At 36.7% G+C, this 24,171-nt stretch overlaps 1 protein-coding gene across 9 annotated transcripts in view; it reads left to right on the plus strand.

Annotated features, from left to right (window-relative positions):
* The window catches only part of PCDH7 (protocadherin 7), a 393,865-nt gene that overhangs the window by 133,020 nt on the left and 236,674 nt on the right, over nt 1-24,171 (plus strand). The gene's annotated exons all lie outside the window — the stretch shown is intronic.

Genomic DNA, 24,171 nt, shown 5'->3' on the forward strand with positions numbered 1-24,171 from the left:
GGGTGTGGATGTCTTTGCGGAGCCATTCTTGCCTACCACAAGGTCTATTTCAGTACATACATTTTAAGCTCCTTAAAGGCCAGAACCATACCTATTCTTGCCTAACACTTGATCTCCAACACCTAGCACATTGCCCAGTACACTGTAGCATTTCATAAATATTTGTTAGATGAAAGAATGAATTAATAAAGCACAATTAGTATCAGTTATCAATGGTAATAGAGACAGGTAGCCAGTTTCGGGTTTGGGGGGGGCGGGGAATAGGCTGCATACTAATTATACTCCATCAGGCTATCATGGAAGGATACAGATAAATTGTTTGAACTTCTTTATCCAAGTCACCTCATCTACTTTGAGAATTAAAAAAACAAACTTTGCATTTTATTTCGGAATGCTTGTTGGTTCTCTCCAGTCCCCACCAGAATGAATTTCATAATTATGTATTCTATACAGAAATATCAACACAAATGTGCTTTCCTGAAGCATGCAGCTGCTATCACCGAAGCTGACTGTAACTCAGACATATGCTGGGTGGCAGCAGATAAGTTTGGAATTAGTTGTGATAGGTAATCCACAAAATAGCTAGACCACATGCCAGTAATCAAGAATTCACTGTAATTACTTTAATCTGTAATCAGCTCAGCACAGTGCACAGAAGACTGGCAGAGGAATTCTGCAACCAGAGAGGAAGTTGGTTAATTATTCCAAGACCATCACTTTGTTCCCATATTGATTTTGAATTGTATGCCTTCTCATTCATTCATTAATATATTTATTCATTGAGTGGAATGTGTTCATTACAGTAGGAGCACATTAATTACATATCGAAACAAAAACCAATAAAAGCATGTCCCTTCACCTCTCAGGACATCTGGGCTTATAGTGAGAGACAGACATATAAATAAACTCATAAGTACAAAATTAATTCTCTTCCTTCCTTGCAAAAAGAGGAAGTTGTAGACTCAAAATTAGTAAACAATTACTATGAGAAAGTCCTTTAACTTTATTGGAAAACACACACGTACATAAGCACACATCATGTTGCTGTCACGGGAGCCAGCTTATTTTACTAAGGAAAATAGTTTGATTTATTTTCATTCCTGAATCTGTAGGCTATAGACTCTATGTTAAACTTAAATGGATGTCAGACTATTTATTGCACAATAAAGTCAGTCCATAAAAATTAGGTGCTTTTGTACTCTCTTCAAAACAGTCATCTTATACAGTGAATGAAACAATTTATATTTTCTAAGTTGAGCTTAGGAAACTTCTGATGCTGTCCCACATCCATGGCTTGATCCAATGTGTAAATATCTCAAAGTGAACCAGTGCAAAAGGTTCTTACAAACTGGATTAAGAGTGGGGTCTTACAAGATGCTATTTAATATGGATAATGGAAACTTTTTAAAAAGAAATATTCAACTAAAGAATGAGGGAGATAAACATTGAGAGCAACATGTATGAAAAAAATCTTCAGGAATTGCACGTGATTATAAGTTGAACATAAGTTAGCACTGAGTGTAGCTCTCACAACAAAATGAGCCCATGTGATTTTAGAGTGCTTGATTAAGATTATAGCATATGAGAAATAGGAGCTGAGAGATGGTACCACACTGGTCAGAGCCTACTAGTTATATTGTTGTCAGAGGAGGTCACGGAGAGGACAAGACCTCTGGTTGACCTGAAAGCTAGACCCAGGCAATCAGAGGCTCCTCAGCCCCACCCCCATCCTTGAAAAGTACTTTCTACCCACCATTTCCACAGCGAGCGCAATTTACAAGGACACAGTCTTGAGAGAGCAAGGTGTTGTTGAGACCATCTGTACAGTATACCTGACTGAACCCAGTAAAGGTCTGTATACAAACTTTTAAGACTCTGGAAAGCGGGTGTGGAGATGTACTCATCATCTTGCCACCGCCCAAGACAAGCTTCATATGCAAGTTCCATTGCTTATTAAACCTGTCAACTTCTAATCTGAAGTGATTTATCTCTTTCTTGGGTCTCTCCTCGCCCTCTGTGTATGGAGGCCAGTTTCGGATTTTACCTGAGAAGCTCCCAAAATGTCACACCAACAATTGTGCTTCTTTTTAGGCATCTCCGGTGACAAGTGACAAAATACACTTAAAAAACAAATCATTTTTAAGAGGTATGAAGTCAGGATGGTGAAAGGGTCATGCAAAGAAAGGATGACGGTATTAATAATGTTTGACTTGGAGACTATAAGACGGGATGTTTATAAGGCTTCTCTTTAAAATTTCAAATGTTTGAAGATTTGTCATGTTCAGGAGCAATTAAGGTGTAGTATTCAGGACAGTAGTTAAAAGTTACAGGAAAAGTAGCTTCTGATTGGTATGAGAACATTCAAATGAGGCATATCCAGAAATGAAATGGGAATCCCAGCAGGTAGCGAGTGCCCATCCTTTCTGGATCTTAAACAGAGGCTGGACCATCATCATCACAGAGGGGATCTGAGCATCTGAGCAATGGCTGCTTTAACGTATTAAACATCAGCTTGTAATCTTGTAGAGTTCTAATAGCTGTGACATTTAGGTCACGAGGCAATCATTGAAAGTCAATGATAATTTATGCATCTTCTTCGTGGTTTACAATGGCATCATATTTTGAAGAAAATTACCTTACAAAACCTCATAGAAAAGAACTGATAGAAATGTACATACCTTCTGTCTTTCCAACATAGTGTTTTTTTCTCTGGTGATGAGTAGTGGACTCTTAAGTTAGGTACCAACCAAAGTAGTTGGCATACTCATAGAAAATGTAGGAAAAGTACATGTTATTTGACCCTTGAGACACTTGGCATGGAAATCATGTGCTAAGAGGAAGGTTGGAACTAAAATGACTGAGGGAAGAGCAGATCCATTCCTATCATCTCACATTTGGGGGCATAAATTCATGGGGTGGGAAATTGACAAATTTTTGTACACAGCCTGGTCTCCCTCTGTTTTTTCCCCTGAAGCTGTATAGTTAAATTCTCATTTGTTAACTGAACGTGATATGACTCCACTCTCGCCTTTTTAAAGCTCTGTTGTTAGCTGATAAACTTGAGCTATTTCTACTCAGTGTCATATGACTCCTTCCAGTTCCTTCCTTTATCCTCATTGCTTTACTTGGTAAAATGAATGAAGCTGGTATTTCCCTGCTAAAGTACTATATCAGGAGGTTTAGCTTTATTTATATGTGGGTAATGAGGGGTGATTAGAGAAGTTTACTTTCACTTATTACCTAACAGGTTTACTTTTGTATGACAAATCTACATGATTTCATTAAATTCTCTAAACTTCTTCAAGAAAGCATTATTATTATTATTATTATTATTATTATTATTATGTGTTATTATGATCAACATTGTAAATTTAAGGTAATAGACTGAAACTGAGAAAAAAATGAGATCTGTTTGACCCCAAAGTCCACATGCTTTCTGTCACACACCACTGCCTTCCTTTTTTTGATCAGACATTTTTAGTCGAGGCATTTTTAGGCTGAGTGACTATAACATTAGATCAGATTTTCTCCAGTTTCTAACTTTTCTGTTCAGTTTTTCAGGTTGCATTTCTGTGAAATGAAGTGAATGAATATTTTGCTTAGATAGCTTCGCTGAGTAATCATTTGCTTTCTAGCCATGGCCATAAAAGGAAAATGCTTTCCACAAATAGTATCTTGGGCAAAAAAAAGTATTGTTCTTTTTGATGGGTTTTTACTCCTCTGAGATCCTTACATGGTAAACTGGAATAAGACAATAGTTTATAGAGAAAGAGGCCTTTAAAAGGACAGAGGAAGTCCTCCAACAGCTAATAAAGAACTTTTTGTATGTGGCTTTCATTTGATAGGGCAGCAAACCTGCAATAATTTTTTTCCCTCAGAACATAGAGCTAGACAGAAGGGGAATTAGGAAATATAACACTACCCTTAAGTGTGAGTTAAAACTAAGATTCATGGGGTAGAAATGGCAAATGTCTTTCTAACACCCTCCCTTGCTGCTGTCTAGATAGAGTTAGAGATTCTCTTTGCCTAAGGTGATGAGATCAAATTGATATGTCAGCCCAGGCTTTCTGTAAGGGTCCATAGATCAGAGCTCTCTGTGGCTTTCCAGAAACACAAACCACAGATTGAGAATTATTGCTGGTTTGAACTTTCAGTTCTGATTTGATTCGTTATTGCATGTAGAATTAGCCTCTATGTGTTAAGGTAAGAGAGAAAGGCGGTGCTGGAGGTGAGGAGCCAGTTTAATATTTCCCAAAGTCCCCCCCTCAAGGAAATTGTTTGATTTTTAAAGGATATACCCCAAGCAGAGAGAAAATATGTATTGTTTGTGATGTGCTTTGTGATAATCTAGAACATTTGTCATACATTCCAGGGCACTTAATAATAAAACAATTGATGGGCAATAGCTATGAAAATAACCTTTTTTGAGCTGGTCCATGACATACCCAATAAGTTTTGCATTCATATTTTCATGTTTTTCTCCTGTGTCTTCTCATCAAAGGTGTAAGCTTCTTGGGGTAAGGAAAGGCAAGGTTTTATACATCCATGGATTCATCTGAGAGTCTGACACAGTGCCTTTCACTCGGTAGGAGCCCACGGAAGATTTGTTGATTCACTGGTTTTGCCACTTTTCTCGTGAGAAAGGGGGGAGACAGACTGCACGGGGTGATGTGGAATATGCCAATTTTGCCCTGTCGCCCATATGGATCACCTGAGGGGAAAATAGCATTCATTTCTCAATCTGATTGTGGGGCTCTTCAAAAGAGCTGTTTGAATTTTACCAGAGAGGAAATTCTCACTTTGAGAAACTAACATATAGTTTCAGATTAAGATGCACGTTAAAAATCGCATGGTATTTTTAATATATGTTAACATTTAGGGCTGTCAATCATGCTGGTGTTTCTGTAAGAGGATGTCACAAAACCTTTCCCTAAAAAAGGCTCAAATTTGAAGCCACATTAGTTATTATTAATAGTTATTATCCATCATTACATGTCTTGTAAAATCCATCATTTTCGCTACTTTTCAGTAGTGCTGTCAGAAATGTATTCTGACAGAAATAAAAATTCATGCACTACTAACTAGGACTTCAGTTAATGATACCAACTGTTATGAATATTCACTTTTTCAAGATACCATTTCTGGCGAAATTCCTATATGCCAGGCATGGTGCTAAGTGTTTTACATACATCACCTCATTTAATCCCTATTATAATGCTATTTTAAACATGAAGAAATGGTGATTTAGGTTCATTTCCATGTTAGGATCATACAAAATGGTACAGCTTGCAAAACTCCAATTTTAAACATTGCACTGTTGACTTAAGTTCCTTGCGGAATTGTCTCTGCCTTTTCCTGAACACTTGGGAACAGGCATTGTATATTTTCTGATGTAGCTACTTTGATGAGGAGTCTTCAGTGCTTTCCATTTTATGATGCTTATCTAGACTTCTGTTTGTGAAACAGCAATTCCAAGTGCTTAATTTTTTTTTCTATTCTTTTGTTCCCTATGTGCATTTAAACCATATAACTAAATGATAAACCCCTGATGGAGAAAAGAAAAAATCTCTGTTTATGTAAGTGTGACTGATGAAAGCCAGGATCTAGTATCGAAAATTCTTGATCCCTAGCATAGGCCTGTTGTTTTAGAACCCAAGAAAACAAAAGCAATTTGTTCTTTTTCTCAAGAGCACATCCAATGCAAAGCTGTCAAACCCAAAAGTGTTACGATGCATCTGCATCACCATATGTTGACAGATGTTTCTGTCTATAACTCTGACTTTCTGATGTACAGTGTGACTTCCACTCAAAGATTTTTTACTTTACTTTTTGAGTTTTCATCTGCAAAAATAGTTCACCCATATGAGAAAGAATTAGTAAAATGGAAAAGAGTGAATTAAAAATATACGAAATTAAAAGGAAGCCAAGGATGTCACCAATCTTTTTTTTTTACCCCAGCTAGAGATAGAGAAAAACATGCTAATCTTGGATTCCTTGTGTCAGCACAGAAGTATTACAAGGGAGAGTGTTAGTTCCGAGATGGTGGCATAGCCACTGGTTGTACAGTAGCATGCCGCCCCAGGAGGATAAACCTGCAGTCTCTTTAGGACTTCTTAGAAAAAAAGAAGTTTGCAGTCACATACAAGGGAAACACTAAAAAAATCAATTAATAGATTGAAGTTCAGCTTGTACAAATTCAGAAAATAATCAAGTAGACTTAATAAAAAAAAGGAAAAACGTAGAATGTCTCATTTGGAAACTTTTGCACTTAATATTTCATCTTCCTTTATTCAAGGCAAGTAAATGTTCTTCCTAGTCACAGAGAGTCTCTATGGAGTTGCAGGTTTCAAGACCCATTTGACAGACACTGTTCTCCATATGTGTTATCCCATCTAGGGAGTGCAAAAATAGCACCAATTGATTTCCTCTCTGCACCCACGGAAAGATCACACTTGGCATCACTTGGAAACCATTGTTTGCAGGAGGGAGAGTTGTCTGTGACTCATGTATCCTCACCTCTTGTTTCACGCTTTGCTTCAAGCACAGTCTTGGCTGTGCATCACATTGATCTTTGAGCTGCATTTTCTTTCCCAGATGCCCCCAACTAAATCTTATCACTAGATTTTGTACTTCATGGTACCTGTAAACATCTGGCCAAAATTCTGAGAGTTTACTCATTTTTTTTTTTTTTTTTTACCATGTAGCAGTAGTTTGGATGTTCTCTTGCCAAGTATTTTATATCACTCTTCTATGGTCTTTGTACTGATGGCAATTGTTGCTTGAATTTGGGTTGATATATCTGTGAACTTCACATGGGTGATGTCCTTCTCCATTTGGTTTTAAAAAACATTTATAAGACCGTCATAATATAACACCTATGAGGTTTCCAAGTTCTAGAGATAGTGAGGAACTGGATTTTGTATTTAGTAGTGAATAAAGTCGAGGTAATATTAGCTGCTATAACATAAAAGCATTCCAAGGGTTTAACCTAATAAAGTTTTGCTTTTCACCGTCATAAAGATCAGTTGGCAGAGGGGAGGGTTTTTCTTCCATGCACGTTTACAGGGCCCGGCCTCCTTCCCTCTTGTGGCTCCACCACCCCTCAGGCTTTTGAGCCTTCTGCTAGATCCTCTGTATCCAGCCTGAAGAATGCAGACTGCTTCTTTAGTCACATTGGTCAGTATACTTCTACTGATACTCTGTTGATGAGTACAAGTCTCCTGATCCTGACTAAAGCCAGCAGGTAATGTTGTCTCTGGCTGAATGGATACCTCCCAATTATAAGTTTACTAAAGAAAAACAAATTGTTGGTTCTCAGCTGGTAACCTATGAAAAATTACTTCAAAGTAAGTAATTTAGTGCTAACCTCTGTCTCTGTATATCCTAAAGAGCATTGTAGTAGTTTCTTAGGACTGCTGTAAGGAAGTGCAACAAAATGGTTGCTCAGAGCCACAGAAATTGATTCCCTCACAGTTCTGTAGACTGAAAGTCTGGAGTCAAGGTGTCAGCAGGACCATGATCTCTCAGAGACTCTGGGTGAAATCTTGCCCTGTCTTTTCCCAGCTTCTGGTGGTGGCCACCAATCCTTGTCATCCTTTGGCTTGCAGCTGCATTTTTCCAATCTCTCCTTCCATCATCACATGATGTTCTCTTTCTGTGTCTCAGTCTTCCCAGGTGTTTTCCTTTTCTTGTGAGGGCAACAGTCATATTACAATATATTACAATACATACTAACAGCCTCATCTTAACATGATTTCATATGCACAAGCTCTATCTTCCAAACAATGTCACATTCATAGGTACCAGGGATTAGGACTTCAACACATCTTCATGGGAGAAGCAATTCAACCCAGAACAGGAATTCTGGGCTTCTTTGCTTTTTTTTTTTTAATTTCTTTATCAAATTTTGCCTATTAATGAATTAAATACGAAAGATAGCAACTTTAATTATAAGAGGGTTCTTTTAATTCTGCTAGGATCTCAGCTAGGGACATTCTAGACCAGAGGCCGGCAAACATTTTTTGTAAAGGCCCAGACAATGAATCATTTCTGATTTCTGGGCCATGTAGTCTCAGTCACAATTACTCTACTCTGCCCTTATAGCAGAAAAGCAGCCACAGTCAACAGTACATGAATGAACAAGGCTCATATAAACTCCAATAAAACTTTATTTACAAAAACTGGTGGCAGGCTGGATTTTGCTTGTGGGCAGTAGTTTTCAGACTGCTGTGCTAGACAATGGTCCATTGTAACCTGGATGTGAACACTGCGAAATGAACCCCGGCTGTGGATTCAGACACACATAAATTCAAATTCCAGCCATCACTGAGTAGCAGTGACCTTGAAGAGCTTAACCTCGGTAAGTGCTAGTCCCCCATCAACAGACATTTCACGTAAATCATCCACACAATGCTTAGCTCATTGGAGGCATTCAGATGGAGCTGTCTATATATGCCTTCTTTGCAGAGGCAGTGTAGCAAAATGGGTCTGAGCAAGAACTGTAAAGCTAGACTGCCCCTTCCTAGTGTTTGATCTTGGACAGTTTCCTTAGTATCAGCGTGCGGCTTTTTTCTCATCATTAAAATAGACGTAATGATAGTGTCTACCTTTTAGCTTGCTTATGAAGATTCAGTGAGTTAACACATGTAAAGCAATTAGACCAGTGCCTGGCACTTAATAAGCATTCAGTAAGTATTGCCTACTTGTATTGGTCATCATTGATATAATTGGCTTATCTTGTTACTCAGCAATAGGCTGTATTATTGAATTTTTGCTGAATTTATATCAAGAAGGGAACTAAATGAATACATGATGATTATTCGGGCTGAAGTATTGGGTTGGCCAAAAGGTTCGTTCAGGTTTTTCCATTCATTGTATGAACGAACCTTTTGGCCAACCCAATACTTTCTTTTTCGGGTTTATCAGTTATATTAGGATGAAAGGATGGTTTCTCTTTTATTCTCTGTACTATTTCTGCTCAGTGACGGAGGACAAAATCATCAGACTGTTCAGGCATCCACTCTGTCCTCTAGTCACACTATGCCTGAAGATTTTCACACGTTACAATGAGAATTAAAAGGAAAATGAAATTCAGTAAGTGGAATTTTGCTTTAGACCTGTCTTTGGTATAAAATATTTATCTATTACATGTGAGGATTCAAATGCCATTTTAAAATTCTTTCAATTAAAAGAATCTATAAAATTGGATAACGTTTTGCTAACGTATACTTGAGAAGTTTTCTTAGTTCTGTGGCAAAGAATAATCCCAAGGCTACTATATTTTACTTGGTTATATTAACTTAATGATTTTCAGAAACTTGCCTTGTTCTGTTGGAAACAAATAAGGATGAAGATTTTTCAGAAGAAGTAGAGTAGAAATATAGAATTTGAATCAGAGTAATAAAACAGAAAATTACAAATTAAAATACTTAAACTTTTGTTGTTAGTGGCAAACGTAAATTCAATTTAGAAATACATATTTCTAAATAATGAGAACTACTTGCAGGGAACCAATTATGAGATCTAGCTAGTTTCTTGCTTTCCTTAAAGAGGAAATATGGGCCATATTGTTCAACTGGTTGTTTTACAATATAGTCATGGGGTCATGAGGTTCATTTAAAAATTAATATTTTTGTTTCTACATTTGACTATGACATGTGATATGCCTTTATGTTTGTACTGTAAATGCCAGCTTACACTGGTCTGGATAAATTCAAATCGACAGAAGTATACTTTTGTGTTTTTGTTATTTATATTTGGAGACTATTTTTTAAAGAATAAAAGTGGGAATCACTTTAAGAGTATTTGAAAGCTATTTAATTTAATGGTTCAGAAAGTTCCCAGTTGTTTCAGTCAGACTATGTTAAAACTTGGAAAAAAGATACCCTGTTGTTTGTTTCATGTAGAAACATTGTGAACCTTTAACAATATTCTAATATTGATTCTCTTGCTTCTCCCGTCTTCCTACAATAGCAGAGCCCATTATTTGGCTGTTTCAGCCTCATTAAAAGTATTTAGCATTTGCTCTTCAGCTATAGCTTTTGGAGATTGTTATAAATAAGTAAATATTATTATTCTTTCATTTTTTACTGTCTCCTGAATATATATTATTGCTTCTGCTTGCTCTCAGACTTAGTATATCATACAAATTCCCCAAACGCACACTTTTTTTCCCAGTCCACACCTAGTAGGATTTTTTCCAGAGCTTGTTGACGTCTACCCTCCTCTAGATCGTAGTATTTTAGAGTTAGAGACTGTATTAGTTTGCTAGAGCAGCTGTAACAAAGTACTGTGCTGTATGTCCTAAACACAGAAATATATTCTATCCAATTTCTGGGGGCCAGAAGTCCAAATTCAAGGCTTGGCGTCTTCTGAGGGCTGTGAGGAGAGGAGCTGATCCAGGCCTCTCTCCTGGCTTGTGGGGACATCTTCCTGTTCCTATGCTAGTCTTCCTGTATGCATATCTCTGTGTGTCCAAATTTCGCTTTTTTTGAAAGGACACCAGTCATACTGAATTGGGGTCCACCCTCATGTGCTCCTTTTAACTTGATTACCCCTATAGAGACCCTATCTCCAAATAAGGTCACGTTCTGAGGTCCTGCGGTTTAGGAGTTCAACATACGGATTTTGGGGAGACAATTCAATTCACAACACAGGCTCTTTAGAGAAAGACTGGAGCGTCTAAGTGCCTAGTCTAAGCTTCTGCATCCCTTTGTGGCAGAATCACAAAAATGTTTCTAATTTCTTTTCTACTTTGCAGAGTGTTCTGTTGCCCTTCTCTCTACATTACTGCATAAGTCTATCCTACACAAATAGACGAAGAGCGTCTCAGCACTGGACTCACTCAGGTCCCCTTTGAATTTATGTGGAAGTGATGGTGGTTCATCTGAATCTATACCCGCTTTGTTGGTTCTTATCTTAAGGTTTTTCCCTTAAAGATGAATGTGTTAATTAAATTTTCTGTGTATCTTATACACATAGTTACTATTTATTCATTCAGCAAAGATTTATTAAGGAGCCTTGTAGTCCTGAGGCTGTTAATTTCAACAGGGCCTGTGAATGTTTTCTTCTGTCCTGTGAGGAAGGGTGAAAATTAGTTTCCCTGCTTTTAAGGAGTATGCTGTCTAACAGTTATGTACGTAGTTTCTGAGGTCTATTGTTCTCCCAAGAGCATTTGTGATTTCTAACCAAGTATGTCTGTAACATCCGTGAGCACTGAAGGTGTTCCCCATGATGTCTGTGAAGAGTGTCAGTCCCAGGAAATTTCAGTTACCTTCCCTCCACTTCACCCTGGGCCACTCACACGTGTATCAGCCAGTGAAGGTAACAGATGGCAGTATGCATTAACATCACCATATAGTGTTAATAGTCTTGTCTTTTGTTCATCCAAGGAATAGGAAGCACATCAGAATGGAAATTATTTATAGGCAAAGTTGCAGTAAGCATATGCCAAGTATGTGATATATTAAATTTATATTTATTTTGGGCTTAATGTGCACAGGATGTGAGAAGTTAAAGCAACTGTTCTTATTATTACCTTTTTGTATATAAGATCCAAAAATGTTCTAAGGTAAAGGTTGTATAGATAGTAGTGTAGATACACCCATTATGCTTGACACATTCTGAAGGATTCTTTGTTGTAATACGGTATATTTGTATTACAATATTGCAATCAGATTTTGTGTTACATTTGTTAAGAGCTTTAGTTTAAAATTAAAATTGAGTTTAGACCCCACAGAGCAGGTATTTACTTGGGAACGAAGTGGTGTCTTTTACCTATGACATGTTTGTTGTAATGCATTCTGCACCTGCCCTGACAGATATTAACACCTTGTTTTCATCTTTTTTTTCCCTCAATGAAAAGTCTCCTGAGTAATACTTGAGGGGCATTATGAAAGTTTTAAGAAATGTTTTGTGAGAATAGTAGTGAATATTAGAAGAAAAAAAACAACTACTTAGGATGTAAGGACAAAGTCATACTAGGAAGTGCCATTTTTGGGGGGAGGGTGACAGGAATAAATGCCCTCAAAAAAGCTTGACAGGCCAGGGCTGAGCAAAAGAAGTTGGACCAATGTGTGGAGAGCAAATGCCAGTTAGTGAGGATGAGAACTCTCTATCTGGTGTCAAAATCAGAAAATAATTAGGGAAGAAATGTGAAAAGTGTCAGGAAGTGGTAAGAGTCTTATAAAAAGGAAATTACTCTGGCACCTCGTTGTGTATTGATTAGTGAGAGATGAGTGGTAGGAAGAGGAAGTTGTATCTATCAAAGAAGGACATGCCTAGGGCAACAATGCTTGTGCTTAATAAAAATAAAATAAAATAAGGTAAACTATAATAAAGTAAGGCTTGACCTGCAAGAAACTAGGCAGCAAGCCAATGATAAAGGCAGATCAGCTATCCCTCTGCCTTCTTCAGAGATTCCTTTCTCTTCACCATTCTAGCTCCTACGCATCATTTACATCTCTGACATATCGCTTTCAACTCTATCCAATTATCTTTTTCATAATCTATTTTTCCTAAGATTTCATTCTTATTTTTATACTGCTTGCTACATGATATTCGGTGGAAATTTTCGTACATACAGCTTTAGGCAAAAATTTCTGTTCTTAGACAATTTACACTGGAATCAATAGGTAGAGCTGGAAAGGTGTCGCAGCTGATTCTCTTCTGGTTATGGAAATTTGGTTGGTTAGATAAGTAAAAGTTTTGGAGATTTTTTTTTTTTTTTGTAATGGGAACTCTAAATTTCTGTGGTGCCTTAATTTATTTTGCTTGTAACAAATAGCCCAATATGAAAAAAATATGAGTGGAATGAGATTACAAGTATGCTTGTATCAGAAGAAGAGTGGGAGGAAGAGCAGCAAGTATTGTATAGATGCAACAGTTAGGATATAGGCTCAGTTGCTGTGACAAAAATTGGTTTATGTAGCGTTGACTTAAGTAAAAGTAGAATGTTATCTCTCTCTCACATAAAAACCCATTTTGCTGGTACAGTGGCTTGGTTCTGTGGTGTTAGGCATAGGCTCCTGTGTTTTCATCCTTCACCACGCTCATTGCATTGCTGTGGCACTCCATGATGTCTGTAAGAGAGTAAAAGGCAAGGGAGGTCACCTCTGCTCCTTTAAAAGCATGATCCAATTTCTGTATATCACTTTTGCGCACATGCCGTTGCCCATAAATTAATCAAATAATCTCACCTACCTGCAAGGTAGCTTGGGAAATGTGGTGTTTCTGACGTTCCATGGGATTCACATGATGGGAAAGAGAAGGCTAGAGTGGATATTGAGGGACAGCTAGTGGCCCTGAGCTTTTGGATATCGTGGTAGAACAAGATGGAAGGAATCTGGGCATCCAAGTGACCATCTGAAGCAGAGCTACACTGCCAGCTTGGATCACTCACCTCTAGACCTTGATTTAAAATAGATTTCTGACATTTTAAGCTATGCTGCTCTTTTGTTTTGTTTTATTTTTTGGTCTGTTCATTTCAGCTTCCTATCTGGCAGTCTCCTACCTAATACGGTTAGGTGGGGAAAATATCAAAAGTAGATTCTTTAACAGTATTTAGTAAAATATATATATTGAATATTATAGGATAATTAGGAAATGGAGGAAAATTAAAGCAGCTGAACTTAGAGGGAGATGGAACTTTCTCTGCAAAGTTGCAGTTAGTGTAAAAAATACTTTCATTCTTATTCCCACCTTCTATCTTTTTCCTTCCTCTTTCTCTCTTGGTTCTTTCCTTTTTTTCCTTCAATAAATGAAACAATGATCTGACCCTAATTTCTAGACATAAAAATCACCAACAGTGATTATTTTCCAGGATTAACATAACTCAATGTCCATTAAGAGGAAAATCTTTAAATAAGATAATTTTAAACTTCAGAACTGTGATCACAGAAGTTATTTTAGTGTATTTTTGCAAAATTTTATCCTTGAGCCCTCAGTTCTTTCCATTTATGTGACAATATCCTTGAAAGTTTATAAATTTGCCTTTAAGGTTCAAGTCTATCTGCTCTGAGCTTAATTGTGATATCATGGAGATATGCTTCTTGCATTTAATTCATATTTGGATTATACTTCCCGGCAGGAGCACTGACCACTAAACAATAAAGCAATTATTCCTATGATGATATGCAATATTGAGCAGATTATGTCATGGTCAACTTTATATATTCATAACCCTACCACCTGCAGATGCTGACACTGTATTAAAGCCGTTTTTCAACAAGATAAATGGAAAATGGAAATTCTGCGAACACAGTAGCATCCCTTTTTCCCTTGAGTTTCCCTTTAAAGATCAAAATTTCTCCACTTACTCTTATTTAAAAACATTTTTTTGCATTATAGACCTTTTTGAGAATTTGAAAAAAGCTAGGATACTTTCCTTGGGGGAAAAATATACTCAGACATATGTTTCTGAAATATTTTTCATACAACTTCACTGGTCAACAGATTCCCTAAAGCTCTTTCATAGTTTCTATTTTAGAACCTAATGTCTGGAACCCCCACTCTTAGTATATAAGATTGACTTATGGAATATTTAATGGAATGTCCTGAAGCATATTACACCTTAGGATAAATTTTAACTCTTTGGCAAGATGTAATACCTAGGAATAGTTGAAGAAAGCTAAAAGTGTTCACTAACTGAGGAAAATAGCCAGTGAAAAAAGATGGTTTATATTGCTTCCTGGGAGGATCTCTCACGTGCAAGTTATCATCTGTGGTCACACAGAAAAACATAACTACACAAGAAAAAGAAAAAAATCAGCTTTTACGTTTTCTATAAAAAGTTTATATTGCAAAGAACTTTTAATATAAAGATCTTAATTAAAATAGTCTCAATAACCAAATCTTCCTGTACAGTTTTAAAGCAATATGTAGAGTATGTGTAACTGTTATAGGACACAGAGGTATCGTCGTTGTGATTCACTGAAAAACAGTGAAATCACTGTTAGAATAGCTCAATAGAAACACTGCTGCATTGAATTTCTAATAAAATTCTTTATCCACTGAGGCAACATCTGCTTTGTGTCATACAACTTGAAGCAAACAAAACAAAACAAACACAGGAACGGGAGTTCTATCTCCTTAAAAGTTTATTTCTATTTTTTTCTTCCTGTCCTACTTATTTAAATTACTTGAAGCCTTATAGGCCATCCACTCTTTTTTTTTTAGCAAAGATGCAAACAAATGGTTTCCTCTTTGACTGACAAAAAGTAGTATGGAGTAACAATGATCAGAAGAGGGAGAAGTGAATTCTTGGAAAACAAACACAGTGGGTGCAAAATTGAACTGATTGCTGAGCTCAACTGAAAGTCCAGAGACATTGTCTTGCCACAGGTATGGCTGGACCTGGGGACTCAAACAATGACATCAAGATTTTGTTGTTTCTTTGTTCTCCTTGCTGTCCTCTGTGCTGGCCTCACTGTCCCTCTTCCATTGCGGTCTCCATAAACTCAGATTTACACCTTCTCAACCCCAAGGCCATCAGATTAGCTCTCTTTGAACCAACTCAGATCACATAACTTCTGAATCAGTTTCTTTGAGCAGGGTCAGTATGAATGAACAGGACATTTTCTCAAACTAGACTAATCACTGTGCCAAGATGGATGGAAAAAAAGATTGACCAGGTCCTGTTACCCATCCTGGAGTGGTTGGTGGGACCAGCAAAACATCACCATGGGTCCAGGGAATAGGAAAGGAGTGAATTCCGTAGGAAATGATAGTTCTCATCCTAGAAGGAGAAAGATGGGTGAGTGGCAAGTCAAAAGAACAACTATCCAATAATCCACACGTGGACAAAGTCAAGCACATGTGTTTACAACATCCAGAGATCATTGAAGAACTTGTTAGCTCTCACACAATTTAGGAGGTGATTTTAGTGAATTCTAGTGGTCTCCTCCCACCATTTCTAGTTTGGTGACTGCGGTTAGGTCTCTGAACAGCTTTGGAAGGAGATTTTTGTGTGCCTAAAGGAGCCCTTTCACTTAAGAAATTACTTTGCCCAGAAAATTAAAAAGTGTTTTCAATAAGTCACACCAGCTGCTGCTCTCATATTAACTTAAAACTGGCCAAAATTGAATATTCATTAATGTGACTTGTAGGTTTCACCTTCACTTGTTCTTAGCAGTGTTGTTTGAAAGTAACTCTTCGAACTAGTCCTTGCATTGATGGGATTGGGTTTTTGTGTGTTATTTTGCCTATTTATTTATTTATATTTTAACCAGGCTGAAATACAAATGTGGGTCATATATAAGGTAACAGATGCAAAACTTTTAAAACACATAACTGGCCAAAAAGCAGAGGGGCCAGGCCTTACAGGCCACCGAATGAGGACACAAGTCTTATTCTGGATGCCACGATTTGAGGCCGGCAACTCTGAGAATGCTTATTAACTACTGCTTCAGGGGATGTGAGCTAGAAACCCTTTTTTTTCTTTGTAACAGTTGGTAAAATAAATAAAATATACAGTCGGTGAATCTACCATCTCTGAGCTTTGGTCATGTGGGGAAATACATCTTGCATTGCATGCCTTGCTCTTTGAAGAGCTGAAAGACGATAAAAACAAAGTAAAACTTTTGCTTATGGAAGTCACTGCCTTAGCAATAGCTGCAATTACTGGGGATTGAACCCGTGCCAGAGGTTAGTAGGCAGTGCTTCTTAGCTGGCACACCAGATAGCTTTCTGTATCTGTGGAGACTACCTCATTTCTCAAGCACTTCATATTGCCGTTTTATCACCCATTTTATTGTCCACAAACCCAGCCAGGTGATAGCGAAAGCCTGTAGTCTCAAGAAGCTGTAATTTCTCCTTCATTGTGACACACATTTTGCCTTATCTCACACTTTGCTATTCTTTGTGTTAGCATTGGTTTCTTCTTATTAAGCAAGCACACACGTGCACACACACACACACACACACTCTCTCTCTCACTCACAGACACACCTTTCCCTTAAATAGTTCTCTAAATCACTGCATTGACTTTGCCTAAATAGCACCAGAGTCCCACAGAGGTAATTAGAGAGACGGAATTGTTATCTTCTTTTTTATAGCACAAAAACCCAAGGAACATAAAATTTAATTCAGGTATCAACCCACTCAGCTTGTTAGTGATGGTACAACCATCAAGCCAAATTCTCCTAGTACTTTCTAGAAATATGAGACAGAACAGAAAGCTGTACACTACTCTATATGTGTACATGTATTGTGTGTATGTCTGTACATATTTTGATTTTTTTTTCTCTTTTCCTTGAGGTTGTCTAAGAATATGTGTAGGTCTAAGCGTTTATTGTATTATGACTTTAGTAGTTTGGGTGTCAATAACTATTTGTTTGGCAGTTACACCAACATGAGGAATGTGTCGTGGTTCTGCGTGTCTCTAAATTTTTTTGACTGTTCTCGACATTAAGAAATACAATTTCCATGGCAACTTAGTAGACCCACGGGTTTACACATGCACATATAACTGCAATACTTTGACCAAATAGTATTTGCTTTCACTTCATGCCATGTACACTAATATTTCCCAGTCACAATCTACTAAAATGATTTTATAACTCAAACTATTTCCTGACCTGTAGCATGAAAAGCACAGGTGGAGTGGAAGAATAAGAGTCAGAGAATTATGGTTTCGAATCCTCCTGAATTCGCCATATACTGTGTGATTTTGAATCATCAACAAGATTCAGCTTTCCTGACTGTAATAAGGGAATAAGAACACTTTTCTTGTGGGGTTGAAGTATATATTAAATGAGGTAACTGTGGAAGTAGTAGATACTCTTTAATCTTTCTTGACAAATGAGTTCCCTTTACCATTTTCTCTCTCCTTTTATACCTTTTCATTTCTGTGGGAGGCACGAGGAGAAATAGCTTCCCCTGACTACTTCATATTCTGTTAATTTGAATATTATACATTAGATATGGTGGCTCCCCTTTTTCAGAACAAAATCGAAATATCATTGCCTGGGTTTTGGGCACATAATGATAAAAGTAATAGGGAACATTCTTTGAACACCTTACCACTTGCCAAACACTACACATGACCATTATTGTGAGTCCTCGCAGAATTTGTGTGAGGTAGGTACCATCGACATTCACATTTTACAGACAGAAGGAGGCATGAAGTACATTGTACATGGTTACGAGCCAGAACCCAAGCCCAGGCACTCTGACTCAAGTCCAGATGACACACTTAGCTGTTTCCCCTTTGTTTCTCATCTACATGTTTTGATTAAGCGGCCGTTGACTGTAGCGGTTAAAACACACACCCTGCAGTCACATTGCCTAAGCGTGTCTCCCGGCTCTGCCACCTATTAGTGTGAGACATCAGACAAGTTGCTGAAACTGAGTTTTCTCATATATAGTAATTTGTATTATCATATGTATGGTGTCGAGTGAATTAAATGTGTTAGTAGGTGCAAACAGCAAATGCCATGTGAGAAGCAGTGTGCGAGGATCATTATTTCCTCGGTCCCTTTTGAAAGAATTCCTGTCCTCCTTTGAGGTAGCTCTGTGTGTGTGTGTGTATGTGTGATTTAAGAGCTGTGGAGAGGGTCAAAATCTTAATCTTGGCAAATAAAGCAGTGGTATGCTAAGGCAGCTGTGTCTAAATAATAATTCCCCATTGATAGTAAAGATATCAGATCTTGGAATAGTCATTGGTTTTTTTCAACTTGAAGTTTTAAAGCTGAGGTTGTTATGAACATACTTATACCATAATAAGATTATAGCAGAAATCATCTGAATATATGTATGTCTGTCTTCCGTATTATACTGAATTATACTGAATACTTCTCAGGTCACTTTTCTATCCCAGGAGTCCAGAACACTAGAATATAGTAAGCACTCAATAAATGATTGTGCTGTTTCTAATACAGTGAACCATATTATCAATTACCATATGCATTTTAGGGCTACAGCAAAAGGTAGACACACATTCACTATCTAAATACACACTGCTATATATAAAATAGATAACGGATAAGAACCTCTTGTATAGCACAGCGGACTCTACCCAGTCCTCTGTAATGACATGTATGGAAAAAGAATCTAAAAAGGAGTGGATATATGTATGTGAATAACTGATTCACTTTGCTGTACAGCAGAAACTAACACAATATTGTAAATCAACTATACTCCAATAAAAATTAATTAAAAAATAAACACATTCATCATCTAAAGTACGTAAAGTTTTGTCATAGTACTTCATGAAACACATAGAAGAGCCATTCTCTTCTTTTTCTAGAACTTTTTTTTTGTAAGACCTTAAACAAATGTTATTACAATTTTGTCTAAGATAATGATGTTAATTTTATATTCAATAGTTTAGGTGTGGTTCAAACTGAATATGAAATTCATTCTTACATGTGAAGGATTGTACGCCAGAACGTGTAGGCAAGTGAACTTGCATTCAATGAAATTTATGTTTGTATCCAAGGGGCATTTATCTGATTTCCATAATAGAAGCAACAGTGAGTCTTTTCTTTTCGAAATTGATTTATATAGTGGATCCACCATAATTTTCAAATGCAAACTTTGAAAATACTGTAGACACTTTCTGTGAAGTAGTCTTATAAAACAAACAGGATCTAATAAGCCTGTATATAGCTGCAGGTAGAAGGGACATGTTGAACTTGACCATAAGAATGCGATCAGCAAAATTCAAACTGAGATAATGTAGTAGCCAATAAATAAATAAATAAATAGGTAAGTAAATACATAAATATTTTCCTCTTCAACAAATAAGTGGCAAGACAAAAACAGTGAGACAGAATACCTATATAGATTAAGAGACATAGCAATTTTAGTTACCATTTAGATTCTACTTTGAAAACAGAACAAATCATTACATGTATGAAACAACTGGACATGTGAACACTCGCTGGGTGTTTGATGGTATTAAGGAGTTAATATTAATTATTTGAGTGATAATGGTGTGATAGCTTGCTTAAGATAGTCCATATTTTATGGATATAAGTATTAAAATATTGATGAAATGCAGTTGTGTTGGGGATTTGCTTCCTAGTGTTTGGAGAGGGAGGAAAGTAGACAGAGGAGTGGTTTGGGCAGTTGGGATGACAGTTGTATAAGGACTGGCTGATGTGTGCATGGGAACTTCTTATATTACTTTGTTGAATTTTGTATAAGTTTGGGAGTATCCATAGTAAAACAAGTTTGAGAATACTATAGACTTACCATAGTTCTATCCATTAAATTGGATTGAATTAGTATATTTAAAAGAGGATGCACTTAATCAAACATTTATAGGGTAATTTAAAAGTAACCAAGTTTTTGATAAAATTAAAAACGGTTTGCCATGTATAAAGGCAATATATTTTACTATTGGTTTCTTTAAAAAGGAAAAATAATGATTATAAGCTATAGCAAATTGACCTTAGACTGTATAACATAATTTTTAGAGTCCAAAATTCTGAGATTTTATACTGATTTCCGTAGCAGGAGACTTGAAGATAATATTATAATAAATTTCACAATGTTACAGTACAAAAGAAATGCTTCGTGCTCAGCAGCAGAGACAAAAATCAACTCTTACTAAATGAAAATTCTTAGTAAGAAGATAAATACGTAAATAAAGAATTGCAAAACAATAGGACAACATTACTAGAGGTGTGTATTGAACGCAGAAAGATAGTGATAGGTTCAGCTTGGGCATCAGTACAGACATCAAAGAAAATGTTGTTATATGTTTCTGCTATGTGATATGCACAGTGTTGCCTTGTGGTAATTTAAGTCATAAACTAAGGAGATATTGTTAGCAGACTTTCAGAAATAAAAAACTTTAGAGTAAAATTTGCCTTTGACCAGTATTTCTAGGCATCTCTTAAAATAGAGAAAACAAAAATCACTGTCAGAGAGTTATAATTTGTATGCCAAGTGTGTCTGATTTTCATTTAATGCAATTCATACTCATTTAATTTGAAGGATTCTGAAGCTGAGGCGATAGAAAAAATGTCCTACACACTTAGTATACTTTCATTTTAATTGGATGCTTAACATAAATACCTTAGACTGGTGCATGATTTATAGTGCACTTTGTTTTATGTGTCTGCTAAAAGGTGGAACTGCATTAATTTCATCATTTGTTATTTTTTGATCACAGTGTAGTCAATATCAATCACCAAGAATCAAATGCTTTAAAAACTTACACCTAAATATATGCTCAACTTCGTTTTTATACAGTTTGAGAATCTTTTCGAAGAGTTAATCTATTTTGATGCACATTAATGGAGTTCAAGTCATTAGTTTATCTTAATAGTTTTCAAGGTCAGAGAGAAAAAAGGATCAATAATCTGATAGATTTCTTGGGAAAATGGCATGCTTGAGATACCTATGTAGAGGTGCATTGTACCAATCTTCTTTTGAAAAGAAATCATGTTTTTTCTAAGGGTATAATTAAAACCTTGTATTTACCTAGTGTAATAAATGATACCAGGGATGTTGTAATAATATCCAAGTGAAGTAACTAACATCACTTAAACAGGCCATGTTTTCTTTACAAGTATTGCAGCAACCCAGTTAAGTGGCCTTTCTTTGTTATTAGTCATGGGGAAGGAACAAGGACAGAAAGTTCCCCAAAGTTAGGCACAGGCTCACAGTAGGTGCTCCATAAATGCTTGATGAAAAATCAAAGCTCTTGTTGTGGTCATACAAGATTATGCAGGATTGTACATCCTCTGCCTGCATTTTTAAAAAATCACCTTCTCTAACTCTGTTTAAATGAGGGAAGAGGCCTATAATTACCAACTGTCATTTTAAATCATCTATTAACCCCTCTCCAGTCATTAAAATAGTTAATTGGGTTTCCAAGTTAGTTTAATCTCATGATACAGTGAGCAATTATATCTATCTTACCAGAGATAGGAGAATGCATTGATTACATTTTGGAGGTACATTAACCATTTTGAGCCACTCAGGAAATGGAGGTAGGCTCTTTACTAAATGGACTGAAATATTGCTTTTCTCTGGAAGTTATCTGGACTCTGCGGCTGTAATTTGTTTTTTGCTTTTAACATGAATTGCGGTATGGAAATATTAAGCTTGATTTTGACCTAACCCAGAGAGCCATTTACTGCATATAAATATGTGGAATAATTTATATAATTAAGACACCAAGTTAGATGTGGATTAACTGACTGGTTAGGATCTTGGTATTCCTAAAGAATTCCTCTTCCCGTTGCTGAGGAAATGATTTACTCGCTGAGAGTGAACTTGCTATTGTGTCTGATCCAAATCCACTGTTTTTAAACTTTAACTAAATACAATAGCAGCAGCAACAAATTCCATTAGGAATGGAGGAAAGATGACCAAAAGTCACTTATTGACTAATATAAAATTCTTAATTAATTACATGTTGCAACCAACTAGTTTATTGTGTGTGTGTGTGTATTTTGGGGGGTTTTTTGTTTGTTTTTTCCCAGTTTTCAGTTGGCTATTTTATTCTATCGAGTTAAATTGCACTTTCCAGAATTTGTGGTATATAAATTACTTCAGAAAGTACTACAATTTACCACATCTTCAGGTTTGCAGATTTGTGAGCGAATAGCCATGCAGAAATGTGACTGTGCTATATGTGATCTGCAAGGTTCATCTCCTTGTGATAAGGCTCATTTAGTTGAATATGAGTATCTGGCCAAAAACTTGTTACCATGTTTCCAGAAACTACCATCCCATTTGTGAATTAAACCAGAGGTCAATATTATTTGCAACAAAATGTACTGTTTATTCTACTGCTTGTTCCTTAATATATTACTTCTCATTGGAGGACTGAAGGCCTTTCATACGCAAAATGGACTCTGCTGCTTATACGTGCCTATATTCAGCCACGGTGATACGTGGCTGAATATGCTAGAATAAGTTTCTAGGGAGTGGTAAATTTTAGGTCATCACCACTAAGAATATGACTAATATATATGGTAGAAGGAGACCACTACAGGTAAAAGCCAGTCATACTCCTCTAGGTGACAGTGCAGGGTACCAGACAGACACCTATGTGCTTCCTGGGAGGGTTGGATATAGAATTTTTCAATCTTGATAATGACTTATTAACTGCCTGGGCTACTCTATTTTGTTTTTAAGAAATTATTCCTGTAGGAAAACGAGCCTCACATTCTGAAGAATCATCTCCAGTGAAAAGTACGGGATCTCAGATGCTTAAGGTTGGCTTTGCACCCAGGCTTTCACTGCTATCAAACCAAACAGCACCCTGGAGTATAAACACTTATCCCAAAGAGCAACTCTGCTACATTAATGTCCTATCAGGTGAAGAGTTGTTGGGAGAAAATATTTTCAGTGTTTGTGTCAAAGCATGCACTGGTGAATGATACTTGTCAGCCTCATTGGAAATTTAGCTTCCCAAAGAAGCCCAATTGATTAGAGGGTGGTATTAAGGAGGCCACGTTCTGGAGACCAGTTACCTTTGGGAAAAGAAGATTCTGTGGCATACACACACACACACACACACACACACTATTGGAGGATAGTTGATTTGCAATACTGCGCATCCTTGTAGCTTATTTATTTTACACATAGCATTTTGCACCTCTCCCTGCCCCTTCCCCCTCCACAGTGATAACCACTAGTTGTTCTCTATATCTGTGACCCTACTTCTGTTTAGTTATATTTCTTTATTTGTTTTATTTTTTTTAGATTCTACATATAATGATAACATACAGTATCTGTCTTTCTCTGACTTATTTCACTAAGCATAATACCCTCCAGGTCCGTTCATGTTGTTGCAGATGGCAAAATTTCGTTCTTTTTATAACTGAGTAACATTCCATTGTGTACGTACACCACATCTTGTTTATCCATTTGCCTGTTGATGGACACTTATGTTGTGTCCATATCTTGTCTATTGTAAATAATGCTGCCGTGAACATTGGGTGCATGTATATTTTCAAATTAGTGTTTTGGTTTTCTTCAGATACATACAGGTGTGGAATTGCTGGATCATATGGTAGTTCTATTTTAGTATTTTGAGGAACTTCCATACTGTTTTCCATGGTGGCTGCACCAATTTACATTCGCACCAACAGTATACTAGCATTCCCTTTTCTCCACATCCTCGCCAACATTTGCTATTTGTAGATATTTGATTACAGCCATTCTGACAGGTGTGAGGTGATATCTCACTGTGGTTTTGATTTGCATTGA

The sequence above is a fragment of the Hippopotamus amphibius genome, chromosome 3 (genome assembly GCF_030028045.1).
Source record: "Hippopotamus amphibius kiboko isolate mHipAmp2 chromosome 3, mHipAmp2.hap2, whole genome shotgun sequence".
Lineage (NCBI taxonomy): Eukaryota > Metazoa > Chordata > Mammalia > Artiodactyla > Hippopotamidae > Hippopotamus > Hippopotamus amphibius.